The sequence below is a fragment of the Triturus cristatus genome, chromosome 6 (genome assembly GCF_964204655.1).
Source record: "Triturus cristatus chromosome 6, aTriCri1.1, whole genome shotgun sequence".
Lineage (NCBI taxonomy): Eukaryota > Metazoa > Chordata > Amphibia > Caudata > Salamandridae > Triturus > Triturus cristatus.
In genome coordinates this window covers 545,846,356-545,873,564 of record NC_140589.1, presented here as the reverse complement: position 1 = coordinate 545,873,564, position 27,209 = coordinate 545,846,356, and positions in this window count along the sequence as shown.

Below are 27,209 nucleotides of genomic sequence, written 5' to 3'. Positions count from 1 at the left end.
GGCGCTACTAGGAATGGTGGGGGTTTCTGTTTGATTTTGTACGGTTAAGGAAGGGCGGGGGTGGGTGTGGGGGAGGTGGGTATGGTTCTGATTAAAACACAGAATTTAGTAACGTGCAGATGTCGAGCTACTGAAGGTGATGTAGTACCACTGGGAGCACTTATAAAGTGCCCTATGGCATGGTATATTTTTTACCCACAAATTTGTATGTTTTAATACACTTTGCTCATGAGCGTTCCGGTAGACGGTTGTTGAAATTAAGTTCTTGTATTGGTATAGTGTGTTTACTAGGTTTGGTGTGGATCTTTCTTTAATTTTGTGAAGTTAAGGAAGGATGGGGAAGAGGGTGGTGCAGTGCCAGTGTGCCCATTTATGAATCGGTTTATGGTATGGCATATGTTTTTCTGGCAAATTCCCATGTTTTAATACGTTTTGGTGATGAGTGTTCCAAAAGACAGGTACAGAAATTACACAACATTTCTGTTGATATTACATCTTCGTGTTGATAGACACTCTTGTACTGTGGTATAAGGCTGAAAGCGTTGATGGAAAATTATGAAACTTGGTGCCATTGTAGATTTTAATGGAAGGCTACACTGTTTGTAGTTAGGGTTCTAAGTGGGAGAAAAGAAGTGGGGGTGCTCTAAAAGGGGGGGCAAAGCTCTTAAAGGGGTGTGGGCTATGCAAGTTGGGGCGTGGTCTAAATCAAGATAAGTATCATTGTGTGCTTTAGAAAATCCTCTCCAATTATCGTAGGTTCGGAAAAAAACATTGTTTAAAGGATTTCCCTTTCTTCTACAACGTGGGTAACCTAGCGTGATGGCTCCAGTTCTCAGTAGTGAGCAAAATAAGAATGCGTACATCGATGTGCATGCTGTCACTGCAGTGTATTAAAAAAAACAAAAATTGACTATCTTTGAGAGGGCTGAAAATAGAGCCTGGTAGAGAGTCGTTGGAGGCTGCCTGAAAATAAGTGCCGGGCCCCAGACCCGGCCCAATTAAAGCGCAGTATCCATGCATCCTAAACACTGCACCATTCAACCATCTTTTAATTGATGCATATATTCCTACTTATACATATACATAAATCTGTTCATCCGCTTATCTTAAGCATCTATGAGCGCACTCGCCTATAGTAAGCACTGTGCCATTCATGCAGCGATATGCATAGATATATCTGTCTCAGAATCAATCCTAAGCATTTATCAGCCCACCCGTAAGTACTGGTCTTTGCATTCATTCATCCTTCCATCCATCCATACATTGATACATTGATCTATGTATCTATCCATTGATGCATCTGGTCATGCATCCACTCGCCCTTTATTCAACTATACGTTCTTATTTCCGTGTATCGTCCGCCCCCGATCTTAAATACGACGTATTATACTCATCCAGCTACCCTCTTAAGGCATTTAAAAGGCTTGCGAAAAGCATTGACAGGCAGATTTTTTAATAAAGAATAACAAAGCTTGGAGTTACTCTTTGTGGAGCATACTTCATCACCCTTCTCTGGTGGCGTTTTAAACAAAGGTACATCTAGCGAAAGAAATATAAAGGAGCTTTTAAGTGTAATACGCTTTTGTCGAGTTGTTTATAGGTACACTGTTTTAAAGTGGCCATGACTGACAGATACTGATTACATGTACTTCTTATATTTGAGAAAGTATACCAGAGAGCTAATTTGGGGTGGTGAGAACCTTGAGTTCTATATTTCCATGTGAAGTACAGTATAGGAATATAAAAGTAATTGGAAAGCTTTTATTTTCATATTAAAGAGGGGGTGTGAGAATTTAGTGAGGCAGGCAAAGTCTGACCTCCCACCTCCAGGCTGCTCCTCCCTCCCTCTCCCCCTCTTATGGAGGCCTGGCAGTGGTGAAGGAGCTGACCACGCAACCACACGGCTGCCAGCTGCTTCATGCCTGCTAACTTGTGTTGTTCACTTTCTGCTCCTGCTGCCTGTTCTCTACACCCAAACTGTGTCACTGTTCTTTTTTTTCTCAGGTTTCTTTCGCCGGTGCCCACCGGCTGCTGCCCGCCTTTTCCCGCCATACCCACTCCTCCCGCCGCTGTGTCCCTGTGGCCCCGCCCCCCTGCTTTCCCATTGGCCACCCCGCTCCTGCCTTCCAGCTGCTCCTCCCACCCTTTCCCCCGCTTATGGAGGCCGCGCAGCGGCCGCGCAGAGGCTGCGTGTGGGGGGCGCACCGCTGGCAAGCCCGTTTGTGCCCGTCTGCGCCCGTCCGCACCTGGACCCGCCCAGCATCAAAACCCCTGGCCCCGGCGCACTCCACGATGCAAGTCTCAGATATGAGGCCAACACGCTCCTCGCACTCAACGCCGGCCGAGACCGCCGCTGCTTCCAGGCCGCCCCAAAACACACACACGGACCTTTTGCCTGCCGCACCTGCAACTTCATCTGCGACAGATCCACCAAACCTCCAAGGACCGGAACCAACCACCTCCGCTGCATACTCCTCAACACCCGCTCCGCACGCAAACACGCCGTCGAGCTCTGGGACCTGCTCGACACCTCCGACCTAGACGTTGCCTTCCTGACCGAGACCTGATGGAACAACTCTTCAGCGCCCGACATCGTCGTAGCCATCCCGGATGGCTACAAGATCACCCGCAGGGATCGTGACAATGGAATTGGAGGAGGATTAGCCATCATCCCCAAGTCCACCCTCAAGGTCTACACCCATGCAGATGACACCCTCAACACCGCCGAACACCTGCACTTCCGGATCCACTCCGATCCCAACACCACACTCACTGAACACACATCTACAAACCCCCCAGACCCTGTGCTCAGTTCAGTGACTCCATCGCTGACCTCACCAGCACCCATGCACTCGCCTCCACAGACTACATCCTCCTCAGAGACCTGAACTACCACTTCGAGAACAACAACGATGCCAACTCCACCACCCTGATCGACAACCTTGCCAACCTCGGCCTCAGACAGCTCGTCAACGAACCCACCCACGCCGCCGGCCACACGCTCAACCCCGTCTTCACCACTAGAACCCAAGTCGCCTTCGTCCGCACCACCGAACTCCACTGGACCGACCACCGCTGCATCCATTTCACCTTCAAGAAACCAACCACGCACCACCGCACCCAACAGCGGCTTAGCTGCTGCTGGAGCAAAGTCACCGAAGATCAACTGATGTCCACCCTCGCCCAGAACCCATCCTCCAACCCCACCGACTCAGATGCCGCCGCCCACAACCTCAGACAGTGGATCGACGACTGCGCCAACACCCTCGCCCACTCAAGAAACCATCCAACAGCCACACCAGCAAGAAAGCCACCTCGTTCACCGAAGAGCTCCAGACCTCCAAACGTACATGCCGGAAACTGGAGAAGAAATGGCTCCATGATCGTACACCAGACAGCCACGCAACCCACAAGGACGCCACCCACAGACATCACCAACTCATCAGAGCAGCCAAGAGATCTTCTTTCAAAGCCCGCCTGGACAACAACGCACACGACAGCAAAGAACTTTTCAACAAAGTGAAGGAACTCTGCAACCCCAGTGCCATCACCAATGACATCCCGCCCTCACATGACCTGTGCGACTCACTGGCCACCTTCTTCCACCGCAAGATCGCTGACATCCACGACAGCTTCAACACCACGACTGCCCCGACTACGGCAGACTCCACCCCCCCCGCAAACACCACCTGCACCAACCTCCTGACCTCCTGGTCCTACGTCAACGACAATGAGACACGCAAGGTCATGAACTCCATCCACTCAGGATCCCCGTCAGACCCCTGCCCTCACCACACATTCAACAAAGCTGACGCATCCATCGCACCCCAACTACGGAAGGTCATCAACACCTCCTTCAAGACAGCAACATTCCCAGAAAGCTGGAAGCACGACGAAATCAACTCCCTCCTCAAAATACCCAAGGCGGACCCCAAGGATCTCAAGAACTTCCGGCCCATCTCTCTGCTCCCTTTCCCGGCGAAGGTCATCGAGAAAACCCTTAACATGCAACTAACCCGCCACCTTGAGGACAACAACATCTTAGACCCCTCCCAGTTCAGATTCAGATGACACCACAGCATCGAAACAGCCCTCATCGCCGCCACAGATGACATCAGACAACGGCGAAACATCAGCCCTCATCCTCTAGGACTTATCAGCCACCTTCAACACTGTCTGCCACCGCACACTAAAGACACGCCTCCAAGAAACCGGAATCCAGGAGAAGGCCCTGGACTGGATCATATCCTTCCTCAGACCCCAGAGAGTCCGCCTCCCACCTTTCCGATCCAAAGCCACCGACATCAGCTGCGGCGTACCTCAGGGCTCATCCCTCAGCCCAACCCTGTTCAATGTCTACTTGGCCCCCCTCGCACAAGTAGCCCTCCAGCACGACCTGAACATCATCTCCTATGCCGACAACACCCAGCTCATCCTCTCCCTCACCAAGGACCCACACACCGCCAAGACCAACCTCCATGAGGGAATGAAGGCCGTCGCTAAATGGATGAGGAGCAGCCATCTGAAACTGAACTCAACAAATTCCTTTGCGCGCTGCATCGCAAAATGCAATGCAGCGCGCACAACGAAATTCGTTTTATTTATTTAAATGTGTACTTACCTTCGTTCATCCATATTCCGGTGATTACATTTCCCCACCCTGCCCCTCCCCTGCCCCGCCTCACCGCCCCACGGAACTCCCTCCACAGACCGCTACTGGTAGTGGTCCATGTAGTCGAGATCCTCTTGGACAACCTATGCTGGAAAATGAAGCAGCGATTGCTATGCATGAAGTCGAAATTGCAATGCAACAAGCACACGAGGAGAATATAACATTGGAAAAGTTAGAAGAACAAGTAAATGTTGAACAGAAAGAAATATATGTGCAAGTGAGAGAACGGATAGAACATGGTTTGTTGCATGAAAAAAAAGAATGTCTGTGTTTATCTTTTAAACCTCTTCTGATGTACATCAGTGGTCAAGCTGGGACGGGTAAAAGTTTTTAATTAAAGTTTTGACCAGTTATCTTCATAAAACTACTGGTTCACATTTATGTTGTGTGGTAACAGCTCCAACTGGATTAGCTGCACCCAATGTTAAAGGAGTTACTTTGCATAGATTATTGATGTTACCAGTGGAGCATGATAAGAAATTAGAATATCAGAAGTTGTCTGCAGAAGCTTCTTATGAAGTATCAAGAGTGCTGAAGAAAATGAAACTTTTATGAGGTGAGCATGGTCTCAAACTTAATGCTTGCTTTTGTACACTTAAGAATGCAACAGGTATTAAAACAGATTATGACGTTCTCTTTGGGGGAAAACATTTAATTGTATTTGGAGATCTGCTACAACTAACCCCTGTAAAAGGAGAACCAGTGTTTAAAACTCTTCTACATGAAGACACTAAGAAATCTTTGGGAAGTATTGGAAATCTGAATCTTAGGTTACATTTTGAATATAAAGAACTCACTCAGACTATGCGACAAGCAAGAGATGAAGATTATGGAAATATTCTAAAATATGTAAGAATTGGTGTTCTAAGCAAACATAGTAAACAAGCTTTTCAAAGTCGTCTACTAAAGAACTTGTTTACAAATGAAAACACACCAGCAGAAGTAATGTACAAGAAAATGAAAGAAAAAAAGTCTATAGTTTGCTTAATGCCTACAGTGGAAGAGTGTTATACGTTTAATAGAGAGCTTATGACATTGGAAAATCAAGAAATAGTTCACATTGAAGCTATTGATAAAATAGAGCATCAAGGAATAGCAATTGTTCTTTCTGAAAAACTAAAGACTAAATTGGATTCTTTGGTAAATCTGTATCAAAAACTGCTGGCTTAGAAACTGTTTTAGATGTATGTTTGAACTGTCGGGTATTTTGAAGCGTAATCTGAATGTAGAAGAAGGTTTAGTGAATGGAGCAATGGGCAAAGTTGTTGATTTTGTGAAATATCAAAATAGAAATGGAATTGAATTTTTGAAAGTTAAATTTGATCAGATTGCAGAGGTAAGACAGATTGCAAGTTCTGCTGCATGTTTTTTTCTTGTAAAAGACTTCTGTTTAGCATATTCAATAACTATTCACAAATCACAAGGTTTAAGTGTAGATAATGCTTTGGTAAATATTGAAAAAAACGTGTTTAAAGAGGGAATGGTATATGTTGCATTATCTCGAGTTAGAATGTTGTCTGGTTTGTATTTAATTGATTTTGATGAGAACAAGGTTAGTGCTGATGTTAATTGTGTAAGAGAATATGATCGTTTGAGAAGGCTTTATGCTCCCCATTTAGGTGAATATCCTATTTATGAGAAAAGTGTTGTGTGTTCAAAACGCAAATATGTTGAAGAGTTAACTATGGTTTAAAAGCAGAAGGAAAATCAACAGAAAAGAAAAGATGTAAAGAAGCAGAAAATATAAACAAGTGATGATGTTGTTGGATACCAATTAGAAAATGCTTCTGGTGTCAACTTCTATGGTAATGTTATTCTAAATGTTATATTTTATCTTAAAGATGTTTGTGGTGAAATTATGGAAAGTCAGGAAAAAACTTTATGTTCTGCACTCTACACTTTATTTCAAGAATTGAGAACTGATAGAAGTAAGATTCATTCTGCTTCTGGTATTCGTGTTGTGTGTTCAAAACGCAAATATGTTGAAGAGTTAACTATGGTTTAAAAGCAGAAGGAAAATCAACAGAAAAGAAAAGATGTAAAGAAGCAGAAAATATAAACAAGTGATGATGTTGTTGGATACCAATTAGAAAATGCTTCTGGTGTCAACTTCTATGGTAATGTTATTCTAAATGTTATATTTTATCTTAAAGATGTTTGTGGTGAAATTATGGAAAGTCAGGAAAAAACTTTATGTTCTGCACTCTACACTTTATTTCAAGAATTGAGAACTGATAGAAGTAAGATTCATTCTGCTTCTGGTATTCGCCAACTGTTGGATAAATGTACTGGATCTTTAACGTTCAGTGCTAATATACAGCAAGATGCACAATCATTTCTGATGGTTATGCTTGGAGTACTAGAAGATGAAGGAATTCAGATGGAGGGCCCGATTCACAGAACTAACTTAAGACAAAATCCTAAACTTACTACCATTTTGGTATTCACAGAAGGCACTTACTCATTTTGGTATTCACAGAAGGCACTTACTCATTTCGGTATTCACAGAAGTTAGGAGTCCTAACTTTAGGACTCCTAAATGCCTTCTGTGAATACCGAAAGTCTTAAAATTAGGATCTTTCTCAATTTAGTAGTCCTAAGTCTAAACTACCTAAGATCTTTAAGGAATTCATACTGGATGCTTTCAAAGCAAAATTTTTGATATATTATCTGGTGTGTGGGAAAATGTGCAGAGAAACTACGTAAGATCTTGAAGGAATTCATACTGGATGCTTTCAAAGTGAAATTTTTGATACATTATCTGGCGTATTGGGTAAATTTGCAGACAATCTACGAAGTAAAGGTAAGCTTTGAACATTTGAAGTACTATTGGATGTGTTATTTGTGTTGATTTTGTATTATATTTGAGAGAAACATTTTTTTTTTTTAGCAAACTAGTTGATTGTTTTTTTTCCCCTGCTGTTTATGATGAAACTACACTGGCATCACTGTGAATAGTGAAGTTAAGTAGTAGCTGAGGACAGCAAAAAAGGGAGAAAAATTGTTATATTAATGTTAAATTGGTTTGTATTATTTAAAAACTCATTGTAATTTGTGAAATGTATTACGTTACATAGTACTTTTGCAGTTTATTTTATGTAGTTGAAAAGTTAGAAAAAATAGTATTAATGACAAATACACAATAGTAGTTCGATATTTAAAAAACCTATGAAATTGATCGAAAAAAAACATAGTTTTCAGAGACGTTATACTTAGAAATTAGCATTTAAAATACCTTCGAAATTCATTGAAAAAACCTTAGGTTTTACAGACGTTATAGTTAGGAATTACCATTTAAAAAACCTTAGAAATTCACTGAAAAAACCATAGGTTTTATAGACGTTATAGTTAGGAATTAGCATTTAGAAAACCTTAGAAATTCACTGAAAAAAACCATAGGTTTCAGTGACGTTATAGTTAGTTGGACATTTGACTCAGATAAAACCAGAGAAATTCGCCTGTTATAGTTAGTTGAGCTAACTATAACTCGCGCGCCCGCAATACACTGCTGATGACGTCACATATTATATCACTCATAACATGGTCAGTGACCTCACTGATGATATCACTGATGACATTTCAAATGACATCCCTGATGACATCACTCATGACATCATCCACGTGACAATCTGATGCACATACTGATGCTCTAATATAAACTTTGATACACCCATTGTAAAATGCTGACTACTATTTTTGAAACCATACACAGAAGAATGTCATATACTACATAGCACTCACTATTTCCTAGGTCTACACACACATCCAGTCACTTATACATGTAGTTACTCATCAATAGAGGACTATAATATGCATGCATACATTTATACATACAGTCACACTCTGCCACTCATCCATAGAGTTACTCACACGCCTAGACAGTAATGCAAAGAATGAATCACATACCCATTTAATCATGGATACAGTTATACACACCAACTTTGTTATTTTGAGACATACCACATCACTTATTTATACAGATACTAACAAATATTTACTGTCTTATACAATCACTGCTAGAAACAGACACTTATTTATACGCCCACTCTTGAAATAACTTAGTCTCATGTATACTCATTTATATAATCCAACACTCACATATAGTGGCTTAAAACATATGTAGTTAGTCACAGATATACCACTGAGACATTTATTTACTCACCAACACACCCATAGACACACTAACTCACCCATGCAGCCCTTTCCAGATGTACTTTTTAATCCATATAATGACTGAATCACCCACTCAGACATCTATGCACCGACTCATACACCCACCCACACCGACACTCAGAGACCCATACAGATACTCAGACAACAAATCAATAACCTATATAGACACTCATGTAGGTATTCAAGAACCCATGCAGTTGCTTACACACCAATAGAGAGACTAATACAGGCTTTTACACAGTTTAGTCACTAACCCATGCATTCAGTAAGACACGTTCAATCACTCACTTATAAAGTCAGTCACACACATACAAAATAATTCCTTTAGGCACTTGTAAATGCATTCATTCTTCAATACACCTTGATATATATACATAAAACATATTTACATTTTATAGAAACACACATTCACTGGATGATGTCATGAGTGATGTCATCAGTGATGTCATTTGAGATGTCATCAGTGATGTCACTGACCACGTCATGAGTGATGTAATTTGTGACCTCATCAGCAGTGCATTGCGGGCGCGCGAGTTACAGTTAGCTCAACTAACTAACACAGGTGAATTTCTTTGGTTTTATATGAGTCAAATGTCCAACTAACTATAACGTCACTGAAAACTATGTTTTTTTTCAGTGACTATATATATATATATATATATATATATATATATATGTATATATATATATATATATTACCTACTGTCGGTCGCCAGTAGGTAGTTATAGTTAGGGCCTATTTTCCATAGGAATTTCGCAACATTCTATTCCCAATAACTTTGCGCCGGTTGACGAATCTTTGCGAAATTTTAAAAACTGGTGAGACGCTCCGGTCCGCTCCTATCCTAAAACTCTCAGGGTGCTTCATCAAGCGGGGGCCGAGAAAAAAGGGGGTCCCAAAACGCGTTTTCCCCATGCAATTTTCCATAGGAACCTTTAGTCGCAGCTACAGCCCGAACTGCTGAACAGAATTACACCAAATTTGGCAAAAAGGTAGCCCTTGGTTCAGAGTCGTGCCTTTTAGTTAAATGGTGTAAATCCGTTCAGTAGTTGCTGAGAAAATCAAAAGTAAAATCATATATATATCTATGGCCGCAAAGGATCCGCGCACCCTCCCGATGACAAGCTGTATGCTAATTGGCTGTCAACACTCCAAACCAGGAAGTGTTGGCAGCCATCTTGCGCCTCGGTAGAACCGAGGCACAAGAAAGCAGAAGAAACCACGAAAAATACAAAAGGGTAGAAACACCCTGACCCCCTAGGCATGCTTAGGGGGTCCCACAAGGACCCCCAGGGCCCAACATTTTTTTTTTTAAATCGGCAAAATCTGCGCAGTGTGCGCAGATCCTGCTTATAAAAAAAACCAAAGCGCAGACTCCCGCGCTTCCTTGGTAATTAGCCCCCGGGGGGCCAAATCCCGGGGTCAATATTGTTTATGTAAAGGGGGGCCCAGAGGGGCCACCCAGCCCTGGGGACTGCCACCATGGGGGTTTTTTCAATTATGTGGGGGGGACTCTCAGGGCCCCCAGCCCCGGGGACCACCACTCCCCGGGGCTTAGAAAAGTAATGGGTGGGGGGCTCAAAGGCCCCCCAAGCCCCGGGGACCGCCACCCCCGGGGCTTTTAAAAAATATGTGGGGGGCTCCCAACCCCCCCAGCCCCGGGGACCGCCACACCCAAGGCTTATAAATATATGGGTGGGGGCTCAAAGGTCCCCCAAACCCCGGGGACCGCCATCCCTCGGAGCTTTAAGAAAAGATTGGCGGGGTTCTCACGGCCCCCCCACAGCCCTGGGGACCGCCACCCCCTGGGGCTTTTTAGAAAAAAGATCCCTGTGTGAGGGGCTAAAGCCCTCCCACACGCCCTGGGGACTGCCACCTCCCCGGGGCTCTAATTGTTTAAATTGGGGGGTCCATGACGGACCACCCAGCCCCGGGGACCACCACCCCCCAGCGCTTTGTAGATTGTGGGAGGGGGCCATGTGTCCCCCTCCTGGAACCTTGTCATGGCCCTGGGGACCGCCACCCCCCAAGGCCGGTTCCTGTAGTGTCTCAGGGAGTCCACCCCGGGACACTGTAGTTAGTTATGGCAGGGCGGGAGCCTCGCGGCTCCCCCCTGCCATAGCAAACTTGGTTTGAATTTTGAAAGAGAGCAGGAAAACCTGCTTTCTTTTTCAAAATTCAAACCAAATTGCTTTTCCACACGGGGAGCTGCATCTTAGCAGCTCCCCATGTGGAGAAGCAATGCCGGCTCCTGAACGGTGCGGGTAGCCGTCGGGACCGTGGGGGGATTGGGACTCCCCCACGGTCCCCAACGGAGAGGGCCAGCCCCAGAGGATGGGGTCCCCGGGGCTACAAGTGGCCTGGGAGGGGGGCCACGTGGCACCCTCCCCAAAATAAAAATGAAAAAGAACAAAGGCCATGCCCAGGGGGATGGGGTCCCCGGGGCAGATTTTGGCCTCGGGAGGGGGGGCCACACAGCCCCCCTTCTAAAAAAAAATAAAAAAAGCCTGTGCCCCCTCCTTTGAGCACTCTGCAAACGCGCCCCCTGGCGCATCTGCAGATGGGGAACAAATTCCCCTTGAATACTGGGGGTCCCTGGGGGCCAACTAGCCCACCAGGAATCTCCAGTATGCGCCAGGGGGCTGCGTTGCAGAGAGGTGTTCTGAGGCCACGCCTCTTTTTACACCTCTCTGCAACGCAGCTCTGTGGCGCTTAATGGAGGTAGCTGGTGGGCTAGTTGCACCCCAGGGACACTCAGTATTCAAGGGGAGTTAATCCTCCAACTTAAAACGCGCCACGGGGCGCGTTTGCACAGTGGTGAAGAGAGGGGGTGGTGCCTGAGTTGACATATGTGCAAACACACCCTGTAGCACGGTTTAAGTTGGTGAATTAATTCCTCTTCAATCCTGAGGGTCCCTGGGGGCCAACTAGCCCACCAGGTACCTCCAGTAAGCACCACAGAGCTACGTTGCAGAGTGTTGTAAGAAGGGGCGTGGCCCCTGAACACCTCTCTGCAACGCAGCTCTCTGGCGCATACTGGAGGTACCTGGTGGGCTAGTTGGCCCCCAGGTACCCTCAGGATTGAGGAGGAATTAATTCCCCAACTTAAACCACGCCACAGGGTGTGTTTGCAGACATGTCACTTCAGGCCATGCCCCCTTCCTTCACCACTGTGCAAACGCGCCCCGTGGCGCATTTTAGGTTGGGGGATTAACTCTCTTTTAATACTGAGGGTCCCTGAGGGCCAACTAGCCCAACAGGTATCTCCAGTATGCGCCAGGGAGCTGCATTGCAGACAGGTGTTCAGAGGCACCGCCCCTTTTTACACCTCTCTGGAACGCAGCTCTGTGGCACTTACTGGAGGTACCTAGTGGACTAGTTTGACCCTAGGGACTCTTAGGATTCAAGGGGACTTGATCTCCCAACTCAGGACGGCCACAGGGCACTTTACACAGTGGTGAAGGGAGGGAACGGGGCCTGAGGTGACGTGTGCAAACACGCCCAGTGGCACATTTTAGGTTGGGGAAATAATTTCCCTTCAATCCTAAGGGACCTTGGGGGCCAACTAGCGCACCAGGTGCTTCCAGTAAGCACCACTGCGATGCGTTGCAGAGAGGTGGTGCAGGCTGTGCCCCTTTTTACACCTCTTTGCAATGGTGCTTACTAGACATTCCTAGTGGGCTAATTTGCCCCTAGGGACCCTCAGGATTCAAGGGGAGTTAATCTCCCAACTTAAAACGGCCAAAGGGCGTGTTTACACAGTGGGGAAGGGAGGGGTCGGGGCCTGAGGTGACGTGTGCAAACATGCCTTATGGAGCGTTTTAAGTTGGAGAAATAATTCACCATCAATCCTGAGGGCCCATGGGGGCCAACTAGTCCACCAGGTGCTTCCAGTAAGCGCCACTGTGCTGCGTTGCAGAGAGGTGGTTCAGGCTGTGCCCATTTTCTCTGCAACGCAGCTCTGTGGTGCTAACTAGAGATACCTGATGGGCTAGTTGTACCCAAGGGACATGCATAAATAAACATAAAAGAGAGCCTTTCCTGTGGAAAATGTTTCCAAGCCTATGAGGAAGATGATTTCTGCATCGAAACGCGTCAGGCTACAATTTTTCTTTTTTGTTTTGCAGAGGAGAGTCAAAAATGAAAGCCGGATGGCTGGATTGCTGCTGAGTGCCCTCCCGAAGCTCCAGGGCATTTGTTATCCACATGGCGGTCCGCTCGTGGAGAGGTGCACCATCTCAAGTAAAGACAACAGAGAGGCTGTGATGGGAAACCATTCCTTGACTGTGTAGCGCAGTGATCCGAAAAACCAAGAAAGAAGGGGGGCTGAGAAAAAGGGGGGTCCCAAAACGAATTTCTCCATGTTAATTTTCATAGAAAATTTTGGCACAGGTTACAGCATGAACTGCTAATTGGAATTACGCCGAATTCTGCAAAAAGGTAGCTCTTGGTTCAGAAAGCGACCTTTTTTTAAATGGTTTAAACATGTTCGTAGTTTCTGAGAAATTTAAAGAAGAAAAATATCGATATCTGAGCATGGAGGAGGAGCCACGAATCCTCCTGAGCACCTGCTAGTTCTCATTGGCTGCCAACGCTCCAAACCAGGAAGCCATCCTGTGACTCGGTATCCGAGTCACAAGAAAAAGGGAAAAAAAAGGTAACAAATGAAAAACTGGGTGCACGGCAGAAACACCCTGACCCCCTAGGCCTGCTCCGGGGGTCCCACTATGACCCCAGGGCCAAAAAAACCATTAAAAATAAAATCATCTGAATTTGCGCTGGGTGTGCGAATCTGGCCCAAAATGAAGCACGGGCTCCCGCGCTCCATTTTCTATAAGCCCTCGGGTGGGCCAGGTCCTGGGGGTAATGCGCAATTAATTAGCGGGGGCCCATACAGCCCCAGGACTGCCACCTCCTTGGGGCTTAGATGACTAAATGCAGGGGGCACGTGGAACCCCGCAGCCCTGGGGACTGCCACCTCCCCGGGGCTACTTCTTAAAATAAAGTGTGGGGGGACTTGAGCCCCCCACGCTGGCTCAGGGACCACCACCTCCCCAGGGCACTGTTTATTTAAATGCAGGGGTCCATTGTGGACCCCAGGCCCTGAGTGGCTATCTTCACATTGGGAGGGCGGGCCGCATGACCCCCCTCCTGGAGCTCTTGATGCCCTGGGGACCGCCCCTCCGGGCCGGCTCCTGCAATGTCCTGGGGTGTACACCCCCAAAATATTGATGTTTGCTTTGGCAGGGCGGGAGCACAGCTCCTGCAATGCCATAGCAAACACTGCTTTGCTTCGTTGAAGTGAGAGCGGGTAACCTGCTCTCGCTTCAATGAAGGAAAGCAGAATTGCTTTTGGGCAAGGGAAGCTGCATGTTGGCAGCTCCCCTTGCCTAAAAGCAATAACCGCTCCCGCAGGAGGCGGGGGCCGGCAGGGACAGTTGGGGCATTGGGTCTCCCCCATGGTCCCCAACATATGGTCAGGCCCCGGGGGATGGGGTACCTGGGTCCAGAAGTGGTCCAAGGAAGGGGGGCCACTAGGCCCTCCTCTCTTTGTAATGAAAAAAATATAAATAAATAAGGCCTGGCCCGAGGTCAAAATAAAGAAAGGCTGGCCAGGCCCTGGGTGATGGGGTCCTTGGCGCCAAGAGAGGCCCAGGGAAGGGGGGCCACGTGGCCCAACTTCCAAAAATATATAAAAAGAAATGGCAATGCCCCAGGGGATGGGGTCCCCGGGGCTGAAAATGGCCTAGGGAACGCCCCCTCTTCCCAACAAATAATTAAAAAATTATAAAATAAATGAGGCCCTGTCCTGGGGGATGGGTTCCCCGGGGCCAAAATCCGCCTCAGCAGGGGGGCCACGCGGCCCCTTTCCCGTTTAAAAAAACAATTATCAGGCCCTGGGGGATGGGGTTCCCAGGGCCCAAAGAGTACTAAAAGAAGGGGGCCACACAGCCCCCTTTCTAGAAAATGCAAAAAGAAAGAAAAGCTGGGATCTCGCCGGAGGCCCCGCCCCCTCCCTGCACCAGTCTGCAAACGCATCCCCTGGCGCGTTTTGGGATGAGGGATTAACCCCTTCGGTGCTCATGATGAGCTGGGCCCGTCATGGCACACAGTCGCCGTGTGCTCATGACGAGCCCAGCGCTTCATGAAACCCACCCACGAGGGAAGCATTGGCGCTCCCCCTGTGGGCGGCCGATCTGTTTTTTTTTTCCTGGGGAAGGCAGGGGAAGACCTTCCCCTGCCTCCCCCGCAAGGGTCACTCCCCTTTGGGGGCCATTTTAGTATGCCTATGATGTTAGGTTTTGTTGGATTGTTTGTTTTGATGTACGTTTTGTTTGGGGGAGCGGCCCCTAAGGCAAGGGTCACTCCCCTCATGGGGGCTATGTTTTAGGCTTTGTCTACCCCCCTGGGGGGCATATTTTCTTTTATAAAAATGCCCTCTGAACCACCAGGGATTGTTTAGTGTGGAGTGGCCCCTTGGGCAAGAGTCACTCCCCTTTGGGGGCTTATGATTTTTGCTTTCTGCCCCCACGGGGGGGCAGATTTCACAATTTTTAGGTTGAGCATTTGCAACCTCTTGTATATTCTTTAGTATTTACTTATATGTTTTTATGGTTTGTGTGCTTTGGAGATCAGCCCTAGGACTTGTCTGCTTCCGCTTAAGGACTTTTCTTTCTGATCAACTGACTCTATTTAACTTTTTTGATTGAAAATGACCAGCAGAGGTCAGTAAAATACCAGAATCACTTCAGCATTCTCTAGTTTTCAGTCCATAGAAATTGTCCTCCATGAGCACCTATAGACAATAACATTTTTTTTAAATCTTGTATTGTCAGCGATATGACCACCGCAGGCCCACATTTTCTATTAAATACAGAGCATAGAGCATTGGACTATACCATTTCCCACTGAAAGGCAATATTTCTCCCTGTGTGTTCCAATTCTTGGCGTGTCACGCAGTTTGGTGCTTACTTTCCCTCCATGTCAAAGAACAGCAAATGTTTCAGGGCGCAGGCTAATGTGCTGCATAGCTAAGTACATATAAGGTCCCAAAGGCGAGACCGATTGCATTGCAAATGCTTGTTTAATGTAGGGCCCACTAGGCCACCAGGGTGTTATTTGTGGAGAGTGACCCCTTGGGCAAGGGTCACTCTCCTTTGGGGTCAATCTTTGTGGCTGTGTTTGCCCCGCAGGGGGCCAGATGGCCATGTTTATTTTTAAATTGGGCCCACTAGACCACCAGGGATTTTTTGTTGTTGAGTGGCCCCTTGGACAAGGGTCGCTCCCTTTTATGGGAGGATGATTGTGGTCATTTCTGCCCTCTTTGGGTGGCAGAATAGCAGTATGTATTTAGGCCCATCTGCCCTCGAGGGGGGCAGAAGCCATTAGCCACATGGGTTTTTTTATTTTTTTTATTTTTGTGTTTGGGAGAGGCAAGGGTTGCTCCAGTTTTATGGGGGTGACTATTTTATTTATACTCTTAGGCCCACCTACCCCTTAGCTTGGCTGGTGGATTGTGTGTGGACTGGTACATTATTTGCATATGTGATTGTAATGTTTTTTTCTCCTTTTTATTCTGCAGTTTGCGTAGTTGCATTTTTTTGGTAAGAAAAACATTTTTGTTGTATAGACTCCAAATTAGTATTTTTGTAAGGTGTCATAATGGCAGCTTACTTAGTTAGTGTTTTGTGCATGGAATTATTTGCGATGTGTTTTGCATTGTCTTATGTGTAATTTTCTTTTTTCTTTCTTTTTTAGTGGGATATTGTTGATCCATACTGTCTCTGTGCAGAGTAGGTGGTGGTGAATGTATCTGCTTCTGGCAAGTGAGTGGTATCGTTTTCGAGTATATAGGTATTTCTGATAAAGGTGCATTTTGTTTATTACTTATTTTACAAAGTGTTTTTTGTTGTTGACTTGTTTGACAAGTTACTTTTATTAATAAGCAGTATGGCTAGCCGTAGAATGACTGCTCAGCAGGTGGTTGGTATGCTTCTTGAATCTTCCTCTGAGCAGGATTATGAGACTGAGGGAGAGGAGGAGAGGGGAAGAATCAGGCAGTGAGTTTTCTCTCCACATGGAATCATTGGATGATGAAGGTACTCTCAGTGCAGATGAAGCTACTCTCAGTGCGGATGAAGGGTCTGTTTTAGAGGAGGATACTGCTGTGCAAATGGTGCAAGAGGCATCTGGAGTGCAGCCTGAGGCTGCTAGGCTTCCTACTGGAAGTGCTGGACTCTGGGATGATCCAAACATGGTGTAGCCGGTGTTGCCTGCCTTTAGTGGTGATGCAGGGTGTAGAGTGGATTGTGAACATTTTTTGCCTATACAGTTTTTTCAGTTGTTTATGGATGATGTATTTTTGGGTGAGATTGTTGAGCAGACTAATTTGTATGCTGAACAGTTTTTGAGGGACAACAGTGACAAACTTAGGCCCCACTCTAGAGCTACCCGGTGGACTCCCACAAATTTGAAAGAGATGAAGAAGTTTTTGGGTTTGACTTTATTGATGGGTTTGATAAGGAAGCCGTACATGGCTTCATATTGGTCTACCAGTCCCTTGATGGCAACGGCCATATTTCCTGCAGTTATGACTCGTGATCGGTATTTGCTTTTGCTGTGGATGCTGCATTTTGTTGATAATTCTTTGGCGTTGCCACGAGATCACCCTGACTGTGACCGTCTTTTTAAGATTCGGCCTGTTCTTGATCACTTTGTAGATCGATTTTCGGAGATCTATACTCCAGGGAAAGAAATATCTATTGATGAGTCTTTGGTCTTGTTCAAGGGCCATTTGGTGTTTAGGCAGTACATCCCTAGCAAGAGGGCACGCTATGGAATTAAGCTGTATATGTTGTCCTAGAGTAGGACAGGATATGTTTTTAATTTCTGTGTGTACACTGGTAGGGATTCCACTATTGACCCCCCTGGTTGTCCGTCCACTTTTGGAGTTTCTGAGAAAATTGTGTGGGATCTTGCTAGAGGACTGTTTAACAGAGGCCACCATTTGTACCTTGATAACTTCTACACTGCTGGGCAATTGTTTAAGGAATTGTTCAAAAAGGACACTTTTGCTTGTGGCACAATCCGCTCTAACCGTAAAAGTTATCCAAAAGAGCTTGTTTGCAGAAAACTTCAGAGGGGATAGTGCAGTTCCCTGCGTAGTGATGAACTACTAGCTGTGAAATTTGTGTACATGCTGACTACCATCCATGATGAGAGTACTTCACCTGTGGCTGTTTGGGGTCAGATTTCTGAAGTGCGCAAACCTGTGTGCATTTTAGACTACAATAATCACATGGGTGGTGTTGATAGAGTAGATTAGAGGTTGGAACCTTACACTGCTATGCATAAGGCTTACGTTTGGTATAAGAATTTGGCCATCCATCTCTTTAATTTAGCAACTTTCAATGCTTTTGTTGTGTTCAAGGAGTGTTCTACTGCATCAAAGTTGACTTTTGTTCAGTTTCAGCAATCTGTGATAGGCAGCCTAGTTGTTGTGGAACAGGCAAGTGTTCCTAGTGTTGGAATCGTGGAGGATGTGGCTCGATTGAAAGATCGCCACTTTCCTGATTTCATTCCTCCCACATCCTCAAAAGACTTTCCCACTAGGAGATGTAGAGTCTGTTGGCAAAGAGGTACGCGGAACGAGACTCGTATGTACTGCCCCAAGTGTCTTTCTAACCCTGGGCTGTGTGTCCCTGGTTGTTTTAGCGCATACCACACGCAAAATAATTTTTGGGAGCATGCATGAGTTGTAAAGTGAACTGCCTGGTCTGTATTCTTTACAAAATGTCATTCTGTTTCAAGGTTGGCATTAGTGCAATGTATTTAATTTCAGATTTTGTGTTAGTAGATTTGTATCTATTTTCAATTTGTTTGTGTTTTTATTTTTGTCTAAAAACAATCCTAAATGTGATGGTGGTGTGTGTAGGCTGGCGCTTGGCTGGTGGTGTGCGTAGACTGGCGCTTGGCTGGCGGTGTGCATGGACTGGCGCTTGGCTGGCGGCGTGTGTGGACTGGTGCTTGGCTGGCGGTGTGCGTGGACTGGTGCTTGGTTGGTGGTGTGCCTGGACTGGCACTTGACTGGTGGTGTGTGTGGACTGGCACTTGGCTGGTGGTGTGTGTGGACTGGCGCTTGGCTGGTGGTGTGCATGGACTGGTGCTTGGCTGGCGGTGTGCGTGGATTGGCGATTGGCTGGCAGTATGCGTGGATTGGCGATTGGCTGGCGGTGTGTGACTGGTGTTGGGTTAGCTGTCGCAGGTACCTTGGCCTCCCACACAAGTGAGGCACCATTTTTACCGGGAGACCCGGGGGAACACTGGGTGGTGGGAAATCTGTGTGGGCCCGGTGATGCCACAACTTTCCCACACAAAAATGTGTGAAAAATGTGATTGTTTCAGCTAAAATTGAGGTATGCAGGGGACTCTGGGTAAGGAAATGTTGGGGAATCCACGCAAGTCATACCTCCCTGGAAGCCCCCAGGTGTCTAGTTTTCAGAAATATATGGGTTTGGTAGGTTTCCCTGGATGGCCGCCGAGCACCGGGCCAAAAACCCAAGTGACCCCCCTTGCAAAACCAGGTGGTTTTGAGATAGGCAATTTTGATGTCGCCTCACTACGTTTTGGGCCCTTGCCTGTTGAAGGGTACTTGGGCCTCCCACACAAGTGAGGCACCATTTTTACCGGGAGACCTGGGGGAACGCTGGGTGGTGGGAAATTTGTGTGAGCCCGGTGATGCCACAACTTTCTACGCAAAAATGTGTGAAAAATTTGATTTTTTCAGCTAAAATTGAGGTTTGCAGGGGATTCTGGGAAAGGAAACGTTGGGGGATCCACGCAAGCCATACCTCCCTGGAAGCCTCCGGGTGTCTAGCTTTCAGAAATATATGGGTTTGGTAGGTTTCCCTAGATGGCCGCCGAGCACCGGGCCAAAAACCCAAGTGACCCCCTTGCAAAACCAGGTGGTTTTGAGACAGGCAATTTTGATGTTGCCTCACTACGTTTTGGGCCCTTGCCTGTCGCGGGTACTTGGGCCTCCCACACAAATGAGGCACCATTGTTTCCGGGAGATGCAGGGGAATGCTGGGTGGTGGGATATTTGAGTGAGCCCGGTGATGCCACAACTTTCCCACACAAAAATGTGTGAAAAAAGTGATTTTTTTCAGCTAAAATTGAGGTTTGCAGGGGATTCTGGGTAAGAAATAGGGGTGGGCGGAATTTGCGAAATTAACTTTCGCAAATTATCGCGAAAATGTTTAAAATTATCACAAACAAGCGGAAATATCGCGAAGATGCAGAAGTTTTTTTCCGGCATGTTCGCGAGATTTTCTGCATGGTTGCGGGTCGCCAACTTACCGATGTGGTTGCTTGCGGGTGCGGCCATCTTGTTTTGAGTTGTCTCGCGGTGCATGATCGCGAGAAGAAAGACGTGATCGCGCGACGCATGACGTCACTGCGGGCGCGAACTGTCGCGAGACACCGCAAATGGCTAAAAACAATACAACATCTCATGGAGAACGCGACCGGATCAAGAAAACTTGTCGGCGAACGCAGGGATTCAGGTAAGGCGATCGCGCGCGCGCAAGAATGTATTATTTTACAGCGCGAGCAAGAAACAAATTATCGGCAAGCTGCGCAAACCGGAATTTTTGACATTATCGCGCTGTCCGCGGAACGCAAAAATGGCAAATTATCGCAATTTCCGCGAACGGAACGAAATTTTCGCCCAAGCCTAGTAAGGCAACGTTGGGGGTTCCACGCAAGACATACCTCCCTGGAAGCCCCCAGGTGTCTAGATTTCAGAAATGTATGGGTTTGTTAGGTTTCCCTAGATGGCTGCCGAGCACCGGGCCAAAAACCCAAGTGACCCCCCTTGCAAAACCAGGTGGTTTTGAGACAGGCAATTTTGATGTTGCCTCACTACGTTTTGGGCCCTTGCCTGTCGCAGGTACTTGGGCCTCCCACACAAGTGAGGCACCATTTTTTCTGGGAGACGCAGGGAAACGCGCTAGGTGGTGGGAAATTTGAGTGAGTCCGGTGATGCCACAACTTTCCCACACAAAAATGTGTGAAAAGGGTGATTTTTTCAGCTAAAATTGAGGTTTGCAGGGGATGAAGGGTAAGGAAACTTTGGGGGATCCACGCAAGCCATACCTCCCTGGAAGCCCCTGGGTGTCTAGTTTCCAGAAATGTATGGGTTTGGTAGGTTTCCCTAGATGGCCGCCGAGCACCGGGCCAAAAACCCAAGTGTCCCCCCATGCAGAACCAGGTGGTTTTGAGATAGGCAATTTTTATGTCACCTCACTACGTTTTGGGACCTTGCCTGTCGCGGGTACTTGGGACTCCCACACAAGTGAGACACCATTGTTTCCGGGAGACCCAGGGGAATGCTGGGTGGTGGGAAATTTGTGTGAGCCCGGTGATGCCACAACTTTCTACGCAAAAATGTGTGAAAAATGTGATTTTTTCAGCTAAAATTGAAGTTTGCAGGGGATTCTCGGTAAGGAAACGTTGAGGGATCCACACAAGCCATACCTCCCTGGAAGCCCTAGGGTGTCTAGTTTTCAGAAATGTATGGGTTTGGTAGGTTTCCCTAGATGGCCGCTGAGCACCGGGACAAAAACCCAAGTGACCCTCCTTGCAAAACCAGGTGGTTTTGAGATAGGCAATTTTGATGTCGCCTCACTACGTTTTGGGCCCTTGCCTGTCGCCGGTACTTCGGCCTCCCACACAAGTGAGGCACCATTTTTTTTCCCGGGAGACCCGGGGGAACACTGGGTGGTGGGAAATTTGAGTGAGCCCGATGATGCCACAACTTTACCACACTAAAATTGAGGTTTGCAGGGGATTTCGGGGTAAGGAAACGTTGGGGGATCCATGCAAGACATACCTCCCTGGAAGCCCCCGGGTGTCTAATTTCCAGAAATTTATGGGTTTGGTAGGTTTCCCTAGATGGCCGCCGAGCACCGGGCCAAAAACCCAAGTGACCCCCCTTGCTAAACCAGGTGATTTTGAGATCGGCAATTTTGATGTCGCCTCACTACGTTTTGTGCCCTTGCCTGTAGCAGGTACTTGGGCCTCCCACACAAGTGAGGCACCATTTTTACCGGGAGACCTGGGGGAACGCTGGGTGGTGGGAAATTTGAGTGAGCCCGGTGATGCCACAACTTTCCCACACACAAATGTGTTAAAAAAGTGATTTTTTCTGCAAAAATTGAAGTTTGCAGGGGTTTCTGGGTAAGGAAACGTTGGGGGATCCATGCAAGCCATACCTCACTGGAAGCCCCCAGGTGTCTAGTTTTCAGAAATGTGTGGGTTTGGTAGGTTTCCCTATATGGCCGCCGAGCACGGTGCCAAAAACCCAGGTGACCCCCCTTGCAAAACCAGGTGGTTTTGAGATAGGCAATTTTGATGTCTCATCACTACGTTTTGGGCCTTTGCCTGTCGCGGGTACTTGGGCCTCCCACACAAGTGAGGCACCATTTTTACCGGGAGACCTGTGGGAACGATGGGTGGTGGGAAATTTGTGTGAGCCCGGTGATGCCATAACTTTCCCACACAAAAATGTGTGAAAAATTTGATTTTTTCAGCTAAAATTGAGGTTTGCAGGGGATTCTGGGTAAGGAAACATTGGGGGAGCCACACAAGCCATACCTCGCAGGAAGCCCACGGGTGTCTAGTTTTCATAAATGTATACGTTTGGTAGGTTTCCCAAGGTGGCCGCAGAGCTATGATTCAAAAGCTACAGCTAGGCACTTTGCTGGGGAACTGACCCGTTCCCTGTCCTGTCGGGGGTGAGGCAGGGCTGCCCACTCTCTCCCCTTCTGTTCATCTGTGTGATCGAACTCCTCGCCTAACGCATCCGTCAGAACCAGAACATCAGAGAAGTGAAGGTACCAGGGAGCGGAGGACGAGGAGACGTGAAGTGCTCCCTCTTCATGGATGACGTATCAGTTTTCTGCGCAGACGGACCATCGGTGAAAGAACTGGAGAGGACTTGTATCGACTTCGGGAAAGCGTCTGGAGCAAAGATCAACAGCGCCAAGTCAGAAACCCTGCCATTCGGACACTGGACCCCCACCCGAGACCCACTGCCATTCCCCATCAAGCAGGACTTCAAGTGAGGTACCATTTTTCTCGTAAGACTTTGGGGAACGTGGGGTGGGTGGAAATTTGTGGATCCACGCACATTTCGGAACATTCCACCACAGAAATGTGGGGAAAATGTGTTTTTTTGGACAATTTTTTAGGTTTGCAAAGGATTCTGGGTAACAGACCCTGGTGGGAGGTAGTCAAGTCACCCCATCCTGGATTCCCCTCGGTGTCAAGTCTCCAACAATGTATAGGTTTGCTAGGTTTTCCTTTTTTTTTTTTTTTTGCCATGTGTTCATAAAACACTTTTTTAATATAGTGTCAGTTTTCATGGTTGCACCTCAATTCTAGCATGATATTGAGCAGTCAATGACCACATGATGAATACAAGCACATGTAGCGTACAGCGTCCACACAGTTGGATGTAGTACTTAAATTTACATAGGTCGCATCCAGGTGCAAAGGCAAGCAAATGCAGAGACACTTTTTATCAGTAAACAACAACACAGTTATAAACAACAGCCCACTCATGGCACAGAGTAAGCTGTATGAAGAATCTGGCACATTGTGTCAGAATTGGATATAAAAGGAATGACTGGAAAATGCTTGTACAGCACATTTGTAAACACCAACCATTTTTGCAATTGAGAAAATAAAAAAGGATTAAATGGAGACATGCCTATGGACTTTAGTAGGAATATAAAAAGGAACAAACATGTTGGTGAAAGTCGCAATTCTAGGAAAAGTGGCCCCGGTTGTCTCATAAAACAGGCTATATTGACACATTCTTCGCGAGCCTGTTCAAGAACAGATGAGACTGCTATATTCTTGATATCGGGCCTCATGAATAAAAAAATTAAAAAGAAACCTAAACTACTCCCATTTGCACAGATCGTTAATAGCACTGGTGACTGGTAAATCTTGGTTCCGTTAATTTTTTTTTCCTGTCCATTCTCACTGATGAGGACTCTCTTAACACATTAAGATAGTCACATACTTTTCATTTATAACATACCCTTTGCTATGTTGTGTTTCTCTTTTCTTACCTGATTTTTAACTGCTTGCACTACTTTTTTACATTTTGTTAGGTGTAGTAAAACAGTCTGTAAAGCTAACCTGTTCCTTACATAAGTAATCGGAAATCTTATTACATTTATTTAGTTTACAAATTGTGGGGCAGCTATTTTACAAAACAGACAATGCTATTTTTTTATGTAGATGAAGTGTGCTAAATGAATGCACAAATAATTGCACTTTTCCCCGATTTCATATGGGTAGTCCCTAATTTCTAAAAAATATTTAATGAGCTGCATTGAAAAATAATAAGATATTTTCTAAACATTTTTATCTGATACATTTTCGTCTTTCACATATAAGCATTCTGTTTTACACCTTGTAATAGGGTCTAGGCACTAAAATGAAAGTACAATTGTTGTTGCATAAATGTTAAAATCAAATCAAATTTATAACTGTTCAATCTACCCGTAGTGGATTAAGAGTAAATGTGCTCTAAATTGAGTGTAATACTAATGGATCGCTTTGTAATATACTGATTAGCAATTAAAATTTCAGGGTGATTTCAATTATTGTAGTGATTAAAAACCTCAAATGGGGTGAATATTTTGAAAACGGAGAGCTGCAGAATGCTCTTATGTTAGGTGAAATTCCCCATTTGAAGTTTGTGGAGGATTACCAAATGGTTGTTGAGGGGCGCTCGTGTCTTCAATCTTCTGTATTCAATCTTAACCCTTATCCCACAGTTGAATCAAAGTGGGGGCCCCGTCATCTAAATTATATACCCAAAGTAAATGGTGGCTTACAGAAACAAATACATTAAATACCAAACTGCAAAGTTCAGAACAGTCTGTATAATGAAACAGGATCTGATGAGAACCATCCAAAGTAGTATTTCATCAAGAGCGCACGGGCCAGATGTATGCTTCACTATCTTAAATACAGCTACTAAGTGGTGGAACTCAATCTCTGCTGCCTTTAGACCCCCATTCAGCCTAAGTATTTTCTTCTTAGCGCTCCCTTTGCATAATAACTTTTAGGTGGGCTGATATGATGTGCTAATCATCACAGAGTATACTGATGCACTCATTAGTGAGTATTTTTTTTTTTTTTTTTTATTATTATTAAATACCTGGTTTGATAACAATATATACATTTATATAATAGACAATCTGTCATAACTTGATTTTTACATTGAAGGTCATAAATAATACATAATATATAATCAGGTGTTTCGTGATTCAATTAAATATAAAGTACAAGAATATATATATTACGAAGGCAGTTAGTTCATAAATGTTAAACTAACATTTAGAGAGATCTAAATACCATCTGTATGCAGCTCTGCCCTACCATTGGGAGTTCCTCCACCTCTTCAGAGGAGCCCATATTTCTAACCCCAACTCCCTCATCTTCCTTCCCCTACGACTGTATAGAGCAGCTTCAATATTATGTATCCCAAGTAGTCTAGATAACCACAGTTGAAACGTAGGGGCCAGGGCGTCTTTCCAACTTCCTGCTAACATTAGGCGCAAGACAGCCAGACATAAAAACACAAAGGCTTTCTCCTCCGTCTTCAGCCCCAGGTTACTGTCAATACCTGTTATCATTAGGGTTGGGGATAGGTTGATCTTTCTACCTAGCAGCCCCTCCAAAAACTTTTCAATCTCTTCATAAATTATACTCAATTTATTACATTGATAAAACATGTGTATCAAATTGGCGGGTCCCTCCACACACCTTGGGCATTTATCATCTTCCCTTTTATTCCACTCGTATAGTTTGGAGGGTGTATAATATAAGTTAAATATGGTTTTGTAGTGTTGTGACTTTAAATTTGTGGAGCGAAAGATTTTCCCTGCCATTTGCAATGCTTTGTCCACATCAACATCCGGATCATCTAGTTTCTGCATCCAGGAAGCCTCAACCTTTTCAATGTCATCTTGTAAACTTAATAACAGGGTGTTATATACCACTTTAATTTTAATCCCCCCACCTAAAATATAGTCAAACTCCTTGATTCTACCGCCTGGACATATCCTTGGTCTGATACCCATTAAAGTATTGCGTATTTGTAAATATTTAAAGCCTTGATTATCTTGTATACCAAATTTCTGTTGAATAATGCCGAAGTCTAACATTTGCCCACCTTCCCAGATATCCCCTATTCTTGTCACTCCTTGTTGTTCCCAAACTTTCCCCATTCTATCATAGCTGAGTTGGGGAAAAGAACTTGAATTCCAAAGGGGGGTATAATAATTTGTTTTAGGTATTCCTATTAAGCTATAGAACCGATTCCAGACCTTCCAGGCACTATCCATCAATTTATATCGTGATTTTTTATAATATCTTTTATCCGTTCTCCGTAACAGGAATCCTTTAGCTTCCCTGCCCAACATTAATTCATATATAGATGGTAATTCTGAGCTACCATATAAGTTGTCTGTATGATGTTTGGTCGATTCAAATAGTATTGCCATTTGACTAATTAGACACGAATAATGGTAGAATCTGATGTTAGGCATAGCAAGTCCCCCCTTTTCCTGCGGCTGCGAGAGATATTTCATAGATCGTCTTATTTTACCGTACTGCCAGATAAAGTTCATAAATGTTGCCTCTATTAATTTCATTAAACCTTCATCAATCATATAGGGGATAGATCGAAAGAGGTAGAGTAATTTTGGGAGCATAGTCATCTTCAATACATTGACTCTACCTATTATTGTCAGATGTAAAGCGTCTATTCTTTTTAAATCCAACGTCATATTTGCTAATAGCGGATCAAAATTATCTTTAATAATAGCTTCCGGTACTGGGCTCACTCTAACCCCCAAATATACTGCAGAATCGATTTGTCTTTCGTCGTTCATTATAATATTACTCGTACATACTATCTGTGTCTTACTATCATTTAACAAATATCCGGAGCCTCGCACAAATTCATTAGCGATCTCTTTTATACTATTCATAGCCCGGCCTGGTTCAGGGGTTAATATTGCAAGATCATCAGCATAGGCCAATAGTTTGGTCTCAAATCCATTACTAACCAGGGATTCTGGGTAACAGACCCGGGTGGGAGGTAGTCAAGTTACCCCATGCTGGATTCCCCTGGGTTTCTAGTTTTCAAACATGTATAGCTTTGCTAGGTTTTCCAAGGTGCCCACAGAGCTAGGGTTCAAAAACTACAGCTAGGCACTTTGCCAAAAAAGGGTAATTTTTCACTGCGAAATTGAGGTGTGACCACGTTGCGTTTTG